The 17172-nt window shown below is 40.1% G+C and overlaps 1 long non-coding RNA gene across 2 annotated transcripts in view; it reads right to left on the reverse strand.

Annotated features, from left to right (window-relative positions):
- Positions 1 to 1902: 1902 nt before the first annotated feature.
- LOC307058218 overlaps positions 1903 to 17172 on the reverse strand; it is a 90172-nt gene continuing 74902 nt past the window's right edge. For both annotated transcript variants that reach the window (XR_013811088.1, XR_013811089.1), the window contains one exon: positions 1903 to 2282. This is a non-coding gene — a long non-coding RNA (uncharacterized lncRNA). The remainder of the gene's footprint in view (positions 2283 to 17172) is intronic.

Raw genomic sequence — 17172 nt, forward strand, 5'->3', positions numbered from 1 at the left:
CTTGGGAAGAAAAATCTAGGTGCTACAAGATGTTTTCATGATTTTTAGGGAATTCCAAAGTCTTTTTTTTTTCCTCTCCTAGTTTGTAACTTCACATTATCTTTCACATAACTTAAACTTAGAATTCTGTACTTTTTAAATACACTTTTGCCTTTTCATGAAGAAGAGAATGAACAGTAGTAAGCTGGCTACAGTTCAGTATTAACTTACCTGACTCACATGACTCACAATGCAGCTTACCTACATGATTCATGATTTTAATGTAGCCGAGAGAAAATGGGAGGAGTTTCTTTGAACACTAGCTATCTCCCTTTGCTGTTGTTAACTGGTGTGTTGTGCTTTTATTATTAACCAGTGTTTTGAAATCTCTGGGTAAGTAGGTGCTAGATAAGCCCAAAATTATGAGCAGAATTTTTTGCTTCATTCATCGGCAGCCATAGACAAGAATATTAAAACCCAGAAAAGAGAATTCAGAGCTATTTTTCTTCCTCCCGCTATCACTCTCTCTAAATTGCATTCCCTACACATGAAATGTGCTTGCTTTAGTGGCATATATACTTTTTTCTTTTCTTTTTTTTTTTTTGGTACGCGGCTCTCACTGTTCTGGCCTCTCCCGTTGCGGAGCACAGGCTCCGGACGCGCAGGCTCAGCGGCCATGGCTCACGGGCCCAGCCGCTCCGCGGCATGTGGGATCCTCCTGGACCGGGGCATGAACCCGTGTCCCCTGCATCGGCAGGCGGACTCTCAACCACTGCCCCACCAGGGAAGCCCGCATATATACTTTTTTAAAACACAGAGAAGTTTAGTGTGGCTCCTGTACAAGAATGGCTCTCAAATCTGTGTGTGAAGCATTTCATTAGAAGTACGTATATACACGAACAGCGGGCAGCCTCTGGTGTCTAACTTAGAAAGATTTTTATCAGGAGGGAGTATTGAATTTTTCTGATGCCTTTTTCTTTTCTCTTTTGTTGATTATATGGCTTTTCTCATTGGGCCTAGTCATGTGATTATATTATTTTATAGCATTCTTAATATTAAGTTATTACTGTATTCCTGGGATAAAACACATGTAACTCTAATGAATTATTCTTTTATTAAAAAGTAAAATTCAGGTGTTTGTATTTTATGAAATTTCTGTCTTCATAAATGCAGTTATAATATGGCTTCTTTTGGTATGACTATTGCTCTTTCAGTACCACTGACTGTTTTTTTAACTTTTATTTTATATTAGAGTATTGTTGATTAACACTGTTGTGTGAGTTTCAGGTGTCCAGCAAAGTGATTCAGTTATACATATACATGTATCTATTCTTTTTTCAAATTCTTTTCCCATTTAGGTTGTTATTACCCAAATAAAATGATTTGTGTAGCCTTTCTGTGCCACCCTTGAGAATTATCTTTTTATGTTTAAAAGAAATTGTGTCTAAAGCCATCTGTGCCCTAAGCCTTGTAAAAAAGCTCATTCTTAACTATTTTCTTCCATAGTGGTAGTAAAGTTTAGGTGGTAAACACTTAGGATCTGGATTTTTAAAAACCCTGGCTCCACATCAGCAGTGTGATTTGGGGCACCTTTTTTGTTTGTTTGTTTGTTTTTGGCAGTAGGCGGGCCTCTCACTGTTGTGGCCTCTCCCGTTGCGGAGCACAGGCTCCGGACGCTCAGGCTCAGCAGCCATGGCTCACGAGCCCAGCAGCTCCGCGGCATGTGGGATCTTTGGGGACCGGGGCACGAACCCGTGTCCCCTGCATCGGCAGGCGGACTCTCAACCACTGCGCCACCAGGGAAGCCCTTGGGGCACCTTTTAAAAAGCTCTGTGTGGCTCAATTTTTTCACCTGTAAAATGTGGATAATAGTTATAAAGAAGCCTTGAGAGTTTCATGAGATAATCAGTAGTTGAAAAAGTATCTCAATAAATGAAAATATTTATTTTCCTCCAATGTTGTTGTCCCATCTCCAGGTATTATGATTTTTTTTATTTTTTTTTTTGCGGTACGCGGGCCTCTCACTGTTGTGGCCTCTCCTGTTGCGGAGCACAGGCTCCGGACGCGCAGGCCCAGCGGCCATGGCTCACGGGCCCAGCCGCTTCGCGGCATGTGGGATCTTCCCGGACCGGGGCACGAACTCGCGTCCCCTGCATCGGCAGGCGGACTCTCAACCACTGCGCCACCAGGGAAGCCCTGTGATTTTTTAAATCTCCTTTTTTCTCTTCTTTTCTGCTCTCCTCAGAATTTTTCTCCAGTTTCTTGAACCATATGACTGGTTGAATGCTTTGTATAAGATAATCCTGGAAGAAGATAAAAATTCAAAAATATTAACAGTGGATGATAGGACGACACAGGTGACTTTTCCCCTCTTCTCTTTACTCTCCACATTATATACAATGAGCACATGTTACTTTTAGGATCATGAAAAATTGTTGAGTGGGGAGGGAGCTCAAGTCCCATGCATGGATGCATGTATGCTGCATGCGTGCATGGCGTGGTGATCAATACTAACTGTAAGATTAGGACTATTCAACAGCACTCAGCGTAGCCCTTGGAAGTGAACCCGTGGTAAACAGGTTTGCAATGGAGAATTTAATTGATAATATTCAAGTTGTCATTAAATATAAGTTCAGATAATATATTCATTGTCAGAGGAGGTTTTTAGTTTAAAATGATATTTTCTGTATATTTGCTATGCCATATTATTTAACAGTGAGCATCTTACAGTACATAACAAGAGGTTAACCTGACTGGAGTGGTACGGGGTGCCATGCATAGCAAGTCAGAATTTCAAAGGTTACTAGTTTATATTTTCTTTCTTTCTGGTTTTTTAGCGGCTCCTTGTTATTCCTTTAAAAAGAATTGGCTGTTCAGCCACAATTCCACAAAGTAGAAACTCAGCAGGTTGTCTATGAAAGAGCTGTAGTAAAGCTTAATTGGTACAAAGGGAATTTCTCTTTGTTGCTGTGGAGTTAAACTTTAGCCTTAAATTCCTGGTTTGTTAAAATGGTTTCAGTGCTTAATTTGCAGGGCCATGACTGATCAATATGTTCCCTTATAAACTGAGTTTTAGCTAACCAGTCCCAATGCTGTAAAGAAAACATTAAAGATAAATCATTTCAACCCTTCTCTACAGCAACAAACACTACTGGCTCTCCTTTCTCTTCTCTCCCACTTGTGTCTCACTCTTAACTCCTTTTTATGCCAGATATTGCCTAGTCCTAGCTGCTTCCTTATTTGTGATTCTTTGGTCACCCGTATTGGTGGGGACAGAAAAAAAGTTGCCTGTCATTTCAGTAAACAAAGATTGCCATCCTGGTAGACAGTGACTGTTGCCCGCCATCAAGCTGTCAGCCGCTGCGGCCACCCCGACCGACGGTGCACCCTGAGAGGAATTCAGGGCGGAGAAAAACACGATACTGGCCCTAGATAGCTAAGGTGCATATCTAAGGAATAATTTCAGTGAGCCCAGACTCTTGCATCTTTTCATACATAGAAAAGCACTAAAATCATTAACTTGAGATGTCTGGTTTTTGTGATTAGCAGTTGTTGCTGTTTTTTTCCCCCCCAGCAAAAACTCCTAGATATCCTCCCTTGCCTCTTTGGAACAGTTCGTCAGAGCTATCTAAGAGGCTGTCTCCTGGGCTGTCATCCTCGGGAAGGTCCCCAAATAAAACATAACATGCAACTTTAAGGTTGTGCATTTTCCTTCGGTTGACATCAGGAAACGGATTTATTCTCATAACTGGTACTGAATAAATTGTGTTGTTTAAAACTCAGGCTGTTTTTTTTAATTGAAGTATAGTTGCTGTACAGTATTAAATAAGTTACAGGTATACAATGTAGTGATTCACAATTTTTAAAGGTCATACTCCATTTATAGTTATTCTAAAATACTGACTATATTCCCCATGTTGTACAATATATCCTTGTGGCTTACTTTATACCTAATAGTTTTATCTCTTAATCCCCTACCCGTATATTACCCCTCCCCCTTCCTCTCCCCACTGGTAACCACTAGTTTGTTCTCTATATCTGTGAGTCTGCTTCTTTTTGTTATATTCACTAGTTTGTTGTTGTTGTTGTTTTTACAGTATTTATGTTTCTCTGTCTGACTTCGCTTAGCATAATGCTCCCCACGTCCATCCATGTTGCTGCAATGGCAAGGTTTCGTTCTTTTTTATGGCTGAGTAATATTCCAGTGTGTATGTAGGTTGCTTCTGTATCTTGGCGATTGTAAATAATGTTGCTATGAACCTTGGGGTGCATGTATCTTTTCAAATTAGTGTTTTTGTTTTTATTTGGATATATACCCAGGAGTGGAATTGTTTGGTCATATGGTAGTTCTATTTTTAGTATTTTGAGAAACCTTTGTACTGTTTTCCATAGTAGCTGCACCAGTTTACATCCTCACCAACAAGGTACAAGGGTTTCCTTTTCTCCACATCCTCACTAACATTTATTTGTTGTCTTTTTGATGATGGCCATTCTAACAGGTGTGAGGTGATGTCATTATGGTTTTGATTTGCATTTCCTTGATGATTAGCAATGTCAAGCATCTTTTCATGTGCCTGTTGGCCATATGCATTTCGTCTTTGGGAAAATGTCTATTCAGTTCTTCTCATTTTTTAAATTGGGTTGTTTGCTTTTTTTGATGTTGAGTTGTATGAGCTGTTTATGTTGACTTGTATGAGCTATTTATATATATTGGATATTAATCCCTTATCGGTCATATCATTTACAAATATTTTCTCCTATTCAGTAGGTTGTCTTTTAATTTTGTCAGTGGTTTCCTTTGCTGTGCAAAAAAGCTGAGGCTAATTTTAAAATTAGATCTCTTTAATAGAGATTTTCATAGTTTCTAAATCTGAAATATTCTGGCATTCCAAATCAAGTCAGCTCTGGATTTTAACTCATCTGCAGGGAAAGCCAATAGACTAAATTAATGTCCCCTACTCCTCTGTAGCCCCGACTCCCTGTGAAACGACAGAGAGGAAAAAAAGTTAGAGGCGGAAATTTGTAAATCCATAACTGAGAATGGGAACAGATGGAGTGACCATCAGCAAAGCAGACACTTCCAGGTTCCAGAAGACAGAAAACAGATGGCGTTGATGGCTGGACCAGGGTGGAGGAAGCCCCAGCCCAGCATACCCATGAGGGAAACTGCACGTAGAATCTATTTTTCCCCTTAGAGTCCTGAAGAGACTCTAAGCTTGAGTCAGTAGCAACAGGGAGCAGAAGAGATGATAGGACATGGTAGTAATTAAAGGAGGGGATATCAAGAGCTAATTGGATATGCTCCCCACTCACTCAGCCCATACAGAGATTACACAACAGTGGTTACCATTGCTAATGTTGGAAATCTACTTTCAAAAAAACCTTGTTTTTAGACTCTCAGCCTGAGGAGGACTAGGCGTTCTAGTGCAAGAGTTAGTGTTCCAGGGAATACTCTCCTTATTTTGATATTTGGAGAAAGATCGTACCTTGGTCAACCCGTTCCTTGCCCATGAACCCTGAAGTAAAGCCCATCCACTAAAATGCCAGTGAACATAGTCTGTTACCTCTCCTGATCTGTCATGGGAAGTAGATCTACCCAGCAACAGAAGAAACTTGCTACAGTGGACTGGGAAAGCAAGAGGAAAGAAAGCCTAGCCAATGGTGACATGAAAGTATAAAAAGTATAATATGAGATACTATTGCCAGATTAGTAAAGGATGCGAATTAACAATTCACGAAATAAATAAATACATGGAAAAAATGGTCACCCTCATCATGTAATCAAAGACGTAATTAGAAAAAATGAGATCTTTTCCCCAATATATAATTAGCAGATTTTTTAAAAGAATGCCCATTACTAATAGGAATGTCGTGAACAGTTGTATAGCACTTTTGAAAAGCATTGGACAATATGTCTAATAAACCTTAAACAATCCGTTCATTCATTACAATTCCTTAAAACCTACCTCATGAAAAGCATTTTAGATATAGAAACAGATGGTTATCCATTTAGAATTTAGAAGAACTCCAAACAGCTATGATGTCTTCTATGACAAGAGCTGGTAAATAGACTGCACTACATCTACAGGATGATTCAATTAAAATTAAATTAAAAAATAAAAATTGAAGCTATGACGTCAAAAAGCAACATAGAAAAAGCAAGTGTGACTTAAGTGGAAAGGGATGCAGGAGGCAGACTTGCCTGTTAACCACTTAATACTGTCCTCCCCCACATCTGTTACTTTGTTGTAAGATCTCAAAGTCAGGGATTTTGACTTGCTCATCTCTGAACCCCCTTCCCCTACCCCTCCCCCCTCCCCCCCAATGCCTACCAGAGTATCTGACTCTTAATAAATATATGTTGACTCAGAATATGGGCGTAAGAAACAGAAACAGAAAGGAAATCCAAAAGCAAACCAAAAGATCGGGGAAGCCACTATACAAAGAGAGAGCTAAGTTAAATGAAACGTGCATCCCAAAGTGGGATTTTTTTTTTTTTTTTACAACTCTATTGGAGTATAATTGCTTCACAATGGTGTGTTAGTTTCTGCTTTATAACAAAGTGAATCAGTTATACATATACATCTGTTTCCATATCCCTTTCCTCTTGCCTCTCCCTCCCTCCCACCCTCCCTATCCCACCCCTCCAGGCGGTCACAAAACACCCAGCTGATCTCCCTGTGCTATGCGGCTGCTTCCCGCTAGCTATCTACCTTACGTTTGGTAGTGTATGTATGTCCATGCCTCTCTCTCGCTTTGTCCCAGCTTACCCTTCCCCCTCCCCATATCCTCAAGTCCATTCTCTAGTAGGTCTGTGTCTTTATTCCTGTTTTACCCCTAGGTTCTTCATGACATTTTTTTTCTTAAATTCCATATATATGTGTTAGCATATGGTATTTGCCTTTCTCTTTCTCACTTACTTCACTCTGTATGACAGACTCTAGGTCCATCCACCTCACTACAAATAACGCAATTTTGTTTCTTTTTATGGCTGAGTAATATTCCATTGTATATATGTGCCACATCTTCTTTATCCATTCATCCGATGATGGACACTTAGGTTGTTTCCATCTCCGGGCTATTGTAAATAGAGCCGCAAAGAACATTTTGGTACATGACTCTTTTTGAATTATGGTTTTCTCAGGGTATATACCCAGTAGTGGGATTGCTGGGTCATATAGTAGTTCTACTTGTAGTTTTTTAAGGAACCTCCATACTGTTCTCCATAGTGGCTGTACCAATTCCCATTCCCACCAGCCGTGGAAGAGTGTTCCCTTTTCTCCACACCCTCTCCAGCATTTATGGTTTCTAGGTTTTTTGATGATGGCCATTCTGACTGGTGTGAGATGATATCTCATTGTAGTTTTGATTTGCATTTCTCTAATGATTAATGATGTTGAGCATTCTTTCATGTGTTTGTTGGCACTCTGTATATCTTCTTTGGAGAAATGTCTATTTAGGTCTTCTGCCCATTTTTGGATTGGGTTGTTTTTTTTGTTATTCAGCTGCATGAGCTGCTTGTAAATTTAGGAGATTAATCCTTTGTCACTTGCTTCATTTGCAAATATTTTCTCCCATTCTGAGGGTTGTCTTTTGGTCTTGTTTATGGTTTCCTTTGCTGTGCAAAAGCTTTGAAGTTTCATCAGGTCCCATTTGTTTATTTTTGTTTTTATTTCCATTTCTCTAGGAGGTGGGTCAAAAAGGATCTTGCTGTGATTTATGTCATAGAGAGTTCTGCCTATGTTTTCCTCTAAGACTTTGATAGTTTCTGGCCTTACATTTAGGTCTTTAATCCATTTTGAGCTTATTTTCGTGTATGGTGTTAGGGAGTGATCTAATCTCATACTTTTACATGTCCCTGTCCAGTTTTCCCAGCACCACTTATTGAAGAGGCTGTCCTTTCTCCACTGTACATTCCTGCCTCCTTTATCAAAGATAAGGTGACCATATGTGCATGGGTTTATCTCTGGGTTTTGTATCCTGTTCCACTGATCTGTATTTCTGTTTTTGTGCCAGTGCCATACTGTCTTGATTACTGTAGCTTTGTAGTATATTCTGAAGCCAGGGAGCCTGATTCCTCCAGCTCCGTTTTTCGTTCTCAAGATTGCTTTGGCTATTCGGGGCCTTTTGTGTTTCCATACAGATTGTGAAATTTTTTTGTTCTAGCTCTGTGAAAAATGCCAGTGGTAGTTTGATAGGGATTGCATTGAATCTGTAGATTGCTTTGGGTAGTAGAGTCATTTTCACAATGTTGATTCTTCCAATCCAAGAACATGATATATCTCTCCATCTGTTTGTATCATCTTTAATTTCTTTCATCAGTGTCTTATAATTTTCTGCATACTGGTCTTTTGTCTCCTTAGGTAGGTTTATTCCTAGATATTTTATTCTTTTTGTTGCAGTGGTAAATGGGAGTGTTTTCTTGATTTCACTTTCAGATTTTTCATCATTACTGTATAGGAATGCCAGAGATTTCTGTGCATTAATTTTGTATCCTGCTACTTTACCAAATTCATTGATTAGCTCTAGTAGTTTTCTGGTAGCATCTTTAGGATTCTCTATGTATAGTATCATGTCATCTGCAAACAGTGACAGCTTTACTTCTTTTCCGATTCGGATTCCTTTTATTTCCTTTTCTTCTCTGATTGCTGTGGCTAAAACTTCCAAAACTATGTTGAATAAGAGTGGTGAGGGGCTTCCCTGGTGGCGCAGTGGTTGGGAGTCCGCCTGCCGATGCAGGGGACATGGGTTCGTGCCCCGGTCCGGGAAGATCCCACATGCCGCGGAGCGGCTGGGCCCGTGAGCCATGGCCGCTGAGCCTGCGCGTCCGGAGCCTGTGCTCCTCAACGGGAGAGGCCACAACAGTGAGAGGCCCGCGTACCGCAAAAAAAAAAAAAAAAAAAAAGAGTGGTGAGAGTGGGCAACCTTGTCTTGTTCCTGATCCTAGTGGAAATGGTTTCAGTTTTTCACCATTGAGGATGATGTTGGCTGTGGGTTTCTCATATATAGCCTTTATTATGTTGAGGAAAGTTCCCTCTGTGCCTACTTTCTGCAGGGTTTTTATCATAAATGGGTGTTGAATTTTGTCGAAAGCTTTCTCTGCATCTATTGAGATGATCATATGGTTTTTCTCCTTCAATTTGTTAATATGGTGTATCACGTTGATTGATTTGCGTATATTGAAGAATCCTTGCATTCCTGGAATAAACCCCACTTGATCATGGTGTATGATCCTTTTAATGTGCTGTTGGATTCTGTTTGCTAGTATTTTGTTGAGGATTTTTGCATCTATGTTCATCAGTGATATTGGCCTGTAGCTTTCTTTGTGACATCCTTATCTGGTTTTGGTATCAAGGTGATGGTGGCCTCGTAGAATGAGTTTGGGAGTGTTCCTCCCTCTGCTATATTTTGGAAGAGTTTGAGAAGGATAGGTGTTAGCTCTTCTCTAAATGTTTGATAGAATTCGCCTGTGAAGCCATCTGATCCTGGGCTTTTGTTTGTTGGAAGATTTTTAATCACAGTTTCAATTTCAGTGCTTCTGATTGGTCTGTTCATGTTTTCTGTTTCTTCCTGATTCAGTCTTGGCAGGTTGTGCATTTCTAAGAATTTGTCCATTTCTTCCAGGTTGTCCATTTTATTGGCATAGAGTTGTTTGTAGTAATCTCTCATGCTCTTTTGTATTTCTGCAGTGTCAGTTGTTACTTCTCCTTTTTCATTTCTAATTCTATTGATTTGAGTCTTCTCCCTTTTTTTCTGGATGAGTCTGGCTAATGGTTTATCAATTTTGTTTATCTTCTCAAAGAACCAGCTTTTAGTTTTATTGATCTTTGCTATTGTTTCCTTCATTTCTTTTTCATTTATTTCTGATCTGGTTTTTATGATTTCTTTCCTTCTGCTAACTTTGGGATTTTTTTGTTCTTCTTTCTCAAATTGCTTTAGGTGCAAGGTCAGGTTGTTTATTCGAGATGTTTCCTGTTTCTTAAGGTAGGATTGTATTGCTATAAACTTCCCTCTTAGAACTGCTTTTGCTGCATCCCATAGGTTTTGGGTCGTCGTGTCTCCATTGTCATTTGTTTCTAGGTATTTTTTTATTTCCTCTTTGATTTCTTCAGTGATCACTTCGTTATTTAGTAGTGTATTGTTTAGCCTCCATGTGTTTGTATTTTTTACAGATCTTTTCCTGTAATTGATATCTAGTCTCATAGCGTTGTGATCGGAAAAGATACTTGATACAATTTCAATTTTCTTAAATTTACCAAGGCTTGATTTGTGACCCAAGATATGATCTATCCTGGAGAATGTTCCATGAGCACTTGAGAAAAATATGTATTCTGTCTTTTTTGGATGGAATGTCCTATAAATATCAATTAAGTCCATCTTGTTTAATGTATCATTTAAAGCTTGTGTTTCCTTATTTATTTTCATTTTGGCTGATCTGTCCATTGGTGAAAGTGGGGTGTTAAAGTCCCCTACTATGAATGTGTTACTGTCGATTTCCCCTTTTATGGCTGTTAGTATTTGCCTTGTGTATTGAGGTGCTCCTATGTTGGGTGCATAAATATTTACAATTGTTATATCTCCTTCTTGGATCGATCCCTTGATCATTATGTAGTGTCCTTCTTTGTCTCTTGTAATAGTCTTTATTTTAAAGTCTATTTTGTCTGATATGAGAAATGCTACTCCAGCTTTCTTTTGATTTCCATTTGCATGGAATATCTATTTCCGTCCCCTCACTTTGAGTCTGTATGTGTCTCTAGGTCTGAAGTGGGTCTCTTGTAGACAGCATATATCTGGGTCTTGTTTTTGTATCCATTCAGCCAATCTGTGTCTTTTGGTGGGAGCATTTAGTCCCTTTACATTTAAGGTAATTATCAATATGTATGTTCCTATTCCCATTTTCTTAATTGTTTTGGGTTTGTTATTATAGGTCTTTTCCTTCTCTTGTGTTTCTTGCCTAGAAAAGTTCCTTTAGCATTTGTTGTAAAGCTGGTTTGGTGGTGCTGAACTCTCTCAGCTTTTGCTTGTCTGTAAAGGTTTTAATTTCTCCATCAAATCTGAATGAGATCCTTGCTGGGTAGAGTAATCTTGGTTTCAGGTTTTTCTCCTTCATCACTTTAAATATGTCTTGCCAGTCCCTTCTGGCTTGCAGAGTTTCTGCTGCAAGATCAGCTGTTAACCTTATGGGGATTCCCTTGTGTGTTATTTGTTGTTTTTCCCTTGCTGCTTTTAATATGTCATCTTTGTATTTAATTTTTGACAGTTTGATTAGTATGTGTCTTGGCGTATTTCTCCTTGGATTTATTCTGTATGGGACTCTCTGTGCCTCCTGGACTTGATTAACTATTTCCTTTCCCAATTTAGGGAAGCTTTCTCTTATAATCTCTTCAAATATTTTCTCAGTCCCTTTCTTTTTCTCTCTTTCTTCTGGAACCCCTATGATTCGAATGTTGGTGCGTTTAATGTTGTCCCAGAGGTCTCTGAGACTGTCCTCAGTTCTTTTCATTCTTTTTTCTTTCTTCTCTGCAATAGTTATTTCCACTATTTTATCTTCCACGTCACTTATCCATTCTTCTGCCTCAGTTATTCTGCTATTGATCCCATCTAGAGTATTTTTAATTTCATTTATTGTGTTGTTCATCGTTGATTGTTTCATCTTTAGTTCTTCTAGGTCCTTGTTAAATGTTTCTTGCATTTTGTCTATTCTATTTCCAAGATTTTGGATCATCTTTACTATCATTATTCTGAATTCTTTTTCAGGTAGACTGCCTATTTCCTCTTCATTTGTTAGGTCTGGTGGGTTTTTATCTTGCTCCTTCAACTGCTGTGTGTTTTTCTGTCTTCTCATTTTGCTTATCTTACTGTGTTTGGGGTCTCCTTTTTGCAGGCTGCAGGTTTGTAGTTCCCATTGTTTTTGGTGTCTGTCCCCATTGGCTAAAATTGGTTCAGTGGGTTGTGTAGGCTTCCTGATGGAGGGGCCTGTGTTCTGCTGGATGAGGCTGGATCTTGTCTTTCTGGTGGTCAGGTCCACGTCTGGTGGTGTGTTTTGGGTGTCTGTGGACTTATTATGATTTTAGGCAGCCTCTCTGCAAATGGGTGGGGTTGTGTATCTGTCTTGCTCGTTGTTTGGCATTGGGTGTCCAGCACTGTAACTTGCTGGTCATTGAGTGAAGCTGGGTGTTGGTGTTGAGATGGAGATCTCTGGGAGATATTTGCTGTTTGATATTACGTGGAGCTGGGAGGTCTCTTGTGGACCAGCGTCCTGAAGTTGGCTCTCCCACCTCAGAGGCACAGCACTGACTCCTGGCTGCAACACCAATAGCCTTTCATCCACACGGCTCAGAATAAAAAGGAGAAAATGTAGAAAGAAAGAATTAGTAGAAGAAAAGAAAGAAAGAATGAATGAAAGAAAGAAAGAAAAGAAAGGAGGGAGGAGGGAAGGAAGAAAAAAGAAAGATGATAAAGTACAATAAAGTAAGGTATGATAAAATATAATGAAGTTATTAAAATAAAAAATAATTATTAAGAAAAAAAACGGATGGGTAGAACCCTGGGACATATGGTGGAAGCAAAGCTATACAGACAAAATGTCACACAGAAGCATACACATACACACTCACAAAAAGAGGGAAAGGGGAAAAAATCATAAATCTTGCTCTCAAAGTCCACCTCAATTTGGGATGATTCGTTGTCTAAAGGAGGGAGGGAGGGAAGGAAGGGAGGGAGGAAAGAAGATAAAGTAAAGTAAAATAAAGTAAGATAAAATAAAATAAAGTTATTAAAATAAATAATTAGTAAGAAAATAAATTTTAAAAACGGACAGATAGAACCCTAGGACAAATGGTGGAAGCAAAGTTGTACAGACAGAATCTCACACAGAAGCATACACATACACACTCACAAAAAGAGGAAAAGGGGAAAAAATCAAATCTTGCTCTCAAAGTCCACCTTCTCAACTTGGGATGATTCCTTGTCTATTCATGTATTCCACAGATGCAGGGTACATCAAGTTGATTGTGGAGATTTAATCTGCTGCTCCCGAGGCTGCTGGGAGAGATTTCCCTTTCACTTCTTCGTTCTCACTGCTCCCGGGGTTCAGCTTTGGATTTGGCCCCGCCTCTGCGTGTAGGTTGCCTGAGGGCGTCTGTTCTTCGCTCAGTCGGGATGGAGTTAAAGGAGCAGCCGCTTTGGGGGCTCTGGCTCACTCAGGCCGGGGGGAGGGAGGGGTACGGAGTGCGGGGCGAGCCTGTGGCGGCAGAGGCCAACATGACGTTGCACCAGCCCGAGGCATGTCGTGTGCTCTCCTAGGGAAGCCGTCCCTGGATCCCGGGACCCTGGCAGTGGCGGGCTGCACAGGCTCCCCGGAAGGGGGGTGTGGACAGTGACCTGCGCTCGCACAGAGGCCTCTTGGCGGCGGCAGCAGCAGCCCCAGCGTACTACGCCTGTCTCTGGGGTCCGTGCTTTTCACCGCGGCTCGCGCCCGTCTGTGGAGCTCCTTTAAGCAGCGCTCTGAATCCCCTCTCCTCGCGCACCAGGAAACAAAGAGGGAAGAAAAAGTCTCTTGCCTCTTCGGCAGGCCCAGACTTTTTCCTGGACTCCCTCCCGGCTAGCCGTGACGCACTGGCCCCCTTTAGGCTGTGTTCACGCCGCCAACCCCAGTCCTCTCCCTGCGCTCCGACCGAAGCCCGAGCCTCAGCTCCCAGCCCCGCCCGCCTCGGCGGCCGAGCAGACAAGCCTCTCGGGCTGGTGAGTGCTGGTCGGCACCGGTCCTCCGTGCGGGAATCTCTCCGCTTTGCCCTCCGCACCCCTGTTGCTGTGCTCTCCTCCTTGGCTCTGAAGCTCCCGCCCTCGGCCACCCACAGTCTCCGCCCGCAAAGGGGCTCCTCGTGTGTGGAAACTGTTCCTCCTTCACGGCTCCCTCTCACTGGTGCAGGTCCCGCCCCTATTCTTTTGTCTCTGTTTATTCTTTTTTCTTTTGCCCTACCCAGGTATGTGGGGAGTTTCTTGCCTTTTGGGGGATCTGAGGTCTTCTGCCAGCGTTCAGTAGGAGTTGTTCCACGTGTAGATGTATTTCTGATGTATCTTTGGGGAGGAAGGTGATCTCTGCGTCTTACTCTTCCTGCCATCTTTCCCGGAAGTCCCTCCCAAAGTGGGATTTAACAGATGTCTTCATGTAAACCAGAGGCCATACTTAGATTCTTTTACAATATTTCATTTGCTAATGACTTTCTGTTAAACTTTTTGTCAGTATTTCTTCTAATATTAGTTTGATATGTCTTATTCAGTTAATCAAATGCCCTGTTCATTTTTAAGTTGGATCATTCAGGCATGGGTTTTTTTTAAATTTTTATTTATTTTATTTATTTATTTTTGGCTGTGTTGGGTCGTCTTTGCGGTGCGCGGGCTTTTCGTTGCAGTGGCTTCTCTTGTTGCAGAGCATGGGCTCTAGGCACGTGGGCTCAGTAGTTGTGGCTCATGGGCTCTAGAGCGCAGGCTCAGTAGTTGTGGCTCGTGGGCTCTAGAGCGCAGGATCAGCAGTTGTGGCGCACGGGCTTAGTTGCTCCGTGGCATGTGGGATCTTCCCGGACCAGGGCCCGAACCCGTGTCCCCTGCATTGGCAGGTGGATTCTTAACCACTGAGCCACCAAGGAAGCCCCAGGCATGGTTAATTCAATTATGTTTTTCTGGTTCTGCTTCTTAAATCAGCAGAGTTTTCACAGGCAATATCAGATTTATAATATATCAATAAGAGAAACTCAAAATAACAGTATTTAAACACCCAATTTATAGCTTGGATGCAGTAGACTCTAAAGCAGGTATAAATTATATAAATCACACTTTTTTAGTAGTTCTGTTAAATTCAGGCTTGAATATTACTTCTTCATCCAATTTTGTAGCTGGTATGTTCAGTAAATAACATGTATTGAATTTTCAAATAGGTAAAAGACATGTTTCAAAATTCAAAAGATTATTGTTATGTGTCTTGCCATAGTTAGCACAGGAATACAGAAGCAAAATGTATATTCTTTATAATTAATAACTTAAATATTTTTCTATTGGTAATCTTATTTTAAAAGCACATTTAGTGGTTCAAAGAAAAATGTTAAAATAGCTATAAATAGTAGTTTATCGGTCTTTTTATCTTCCACCTTTTAGGTTCCGCCCTGTTGCTTATTTCTCAACATTGCTGAAATCAAGTCATAGTGTGGTAGCAGAACCTCTGTGACTGGGGTAAGAAAACTGCTTATACTTAGATTCTTCTTTTAAAATATTTTGATCCATTAAAAAATCGGTGTAGATTTCCATCATTTCCTTGCACCAACTCTTTTCACCACCACCCCTCCTAAAAATGCTGCTTGTTCCTCTTCCTTTCCTAACCCATATCCACTCAAGCCAGGAAGTTGGGTGCTTTGGCTTGAATTGTCCCTTCACCCCTCATATCTAATCTGTCCCCAGCTTTGGTTGATGCTTTTTTCTTAATGTCTCAAATCCATCCCCATCTTCTCCCTAGTCACCACTGCCCTGTAGCCTGCGGCTGCTCTTCCTGCCTTCTGAGTCATAATCTCTCACTTAAAAACTCCTGGTAATTCTCTTTGCTCTAAGGATAAAAAAAAAAAAAAAAACCTCAATTGCTGTCATGTAAACGTCTGTTTCTGGCCCTTTTTACTTCTTACACCTTCATCTCTCACCAACACCCCCAGGTTCACCTGGTCTGCTAAAATGCTTTGTCTTTCAAGTCTCAGCTTAGTCATGACTTCCTCCTGAGTTCTAGAAATGTTTTGTTAGTTTTAACTGTGGTGAGGGCTTTACTTTTGTGCTGCTGGTAATATCAATAATTTTGTACTGACTGGGGACTGCATATACGCTGCATATAAAGGTAGGGTCTTCTAAAAAGATGCCTGAATGTTTACATTACCCGTACTTACTATGTGTATTTAGACATCTTCCATGTGCTAAATTATTCGTCTTAAACTTAGTTTTACAAACAAGTCGAGACCCAAAGAGGTAAAGTAATTTGAGCCTTCCCATGATTTTAAGAGTCTGTGCTTTGATGTCTGACAACATGTCTGGCAAGTCATATAAATAAATTTTATTATGCAGACCAGGCAAATTGTTAAGCCATCTTTAAGCAGCTTTCAACTATTGTACCCTTAAAACAGAACATTATTTTCTTTAGCTCAGTCTTTGTTATAATTTTATGTTGTCCTTATTCAGTGAAGTCTCGGTAATTGGAAAATATTAAGTTATTACATTTTAGAAGTAAAACATTGCCTCAGGGACCTTCTGGCTTTGACTGTTGCTCCTTTTGAGCTGATTGCATATCTTGAAATAAAGGAGGACCTTCTAAGAGTTCAGGGTGTCAGTTACAAGTTATGTTTCACCTGGGCTTCCTTCCATTTTCTATTTTTAATAATTAATAACTAAATAGTAAGGTTTTGTTTATAAATATTCAAATTACAGTAGCTTCTTCATCATTTAAAATTTGTCAAAGATTAGGACCCCAAAAGCATTGAAACATAAAGAAAAAATTGATAAATTGCACTTCATCAAAATCAAAAGCTTCTACTCTTCAAAAACCTTGTTAAGAAAATGAACAGATAAGCCACGGACTGGGGGAGAATATTTTCAAGGTATGTCTCTGATAAAGGATTTGATTCCAGAATACCTAAAGAACTCTTAAAACTCACTTTTAAAAACCCAATTTTTAAAAATGGGTAAAAGATTTGAACTCCAAGACACATAGATGGTAAATAACCACACTAAAAGATGCCCAACATGATTAGTCATTAGGAAAATGCAAATTAAAACCACAGCATAATACCACTACACATCCAATAGACCACTTAGCATGAAAAGACTGGCTGTGACTGTACCAGGATGTGGAGCGACTGGTAATCTCATTCATTGTGGAAATACAGAAAGGTATAGCCACTTCGAAAAACATTTCAACACACACTTATCATACAGTTTAGCAGTCTCACCCTAGGTATTTATCCAAGAGAAATGAAAACATATATATATATATATATGTATATATGTATATACAAAGACCGGTACACGACTCTTTATAGCTTCTTTATTTATAAAATTGTAAAAATGGAAACACCCCAAATAAATGTGAATGGATAAACATATTATGCTACTTCCAGACAACAGAATACTATCAAACAGTGGGAAAAAAAAAAAAAAAGCACA

The sequence above is a fragment of the Hyperoodon ampullatus genome, assembly GCF_949752795.1.
Source record: "Hyperoodon ampullatus genome assembly, chromosome: 9".
NCBI classification, from domain to species: domain Eukaryota; kingdom Metazoa; phylum Chordata; class Mammalia; order Artiodactyla; family Ziphiidae; genus Hyperoodon; species Hyperoodon ampullatus.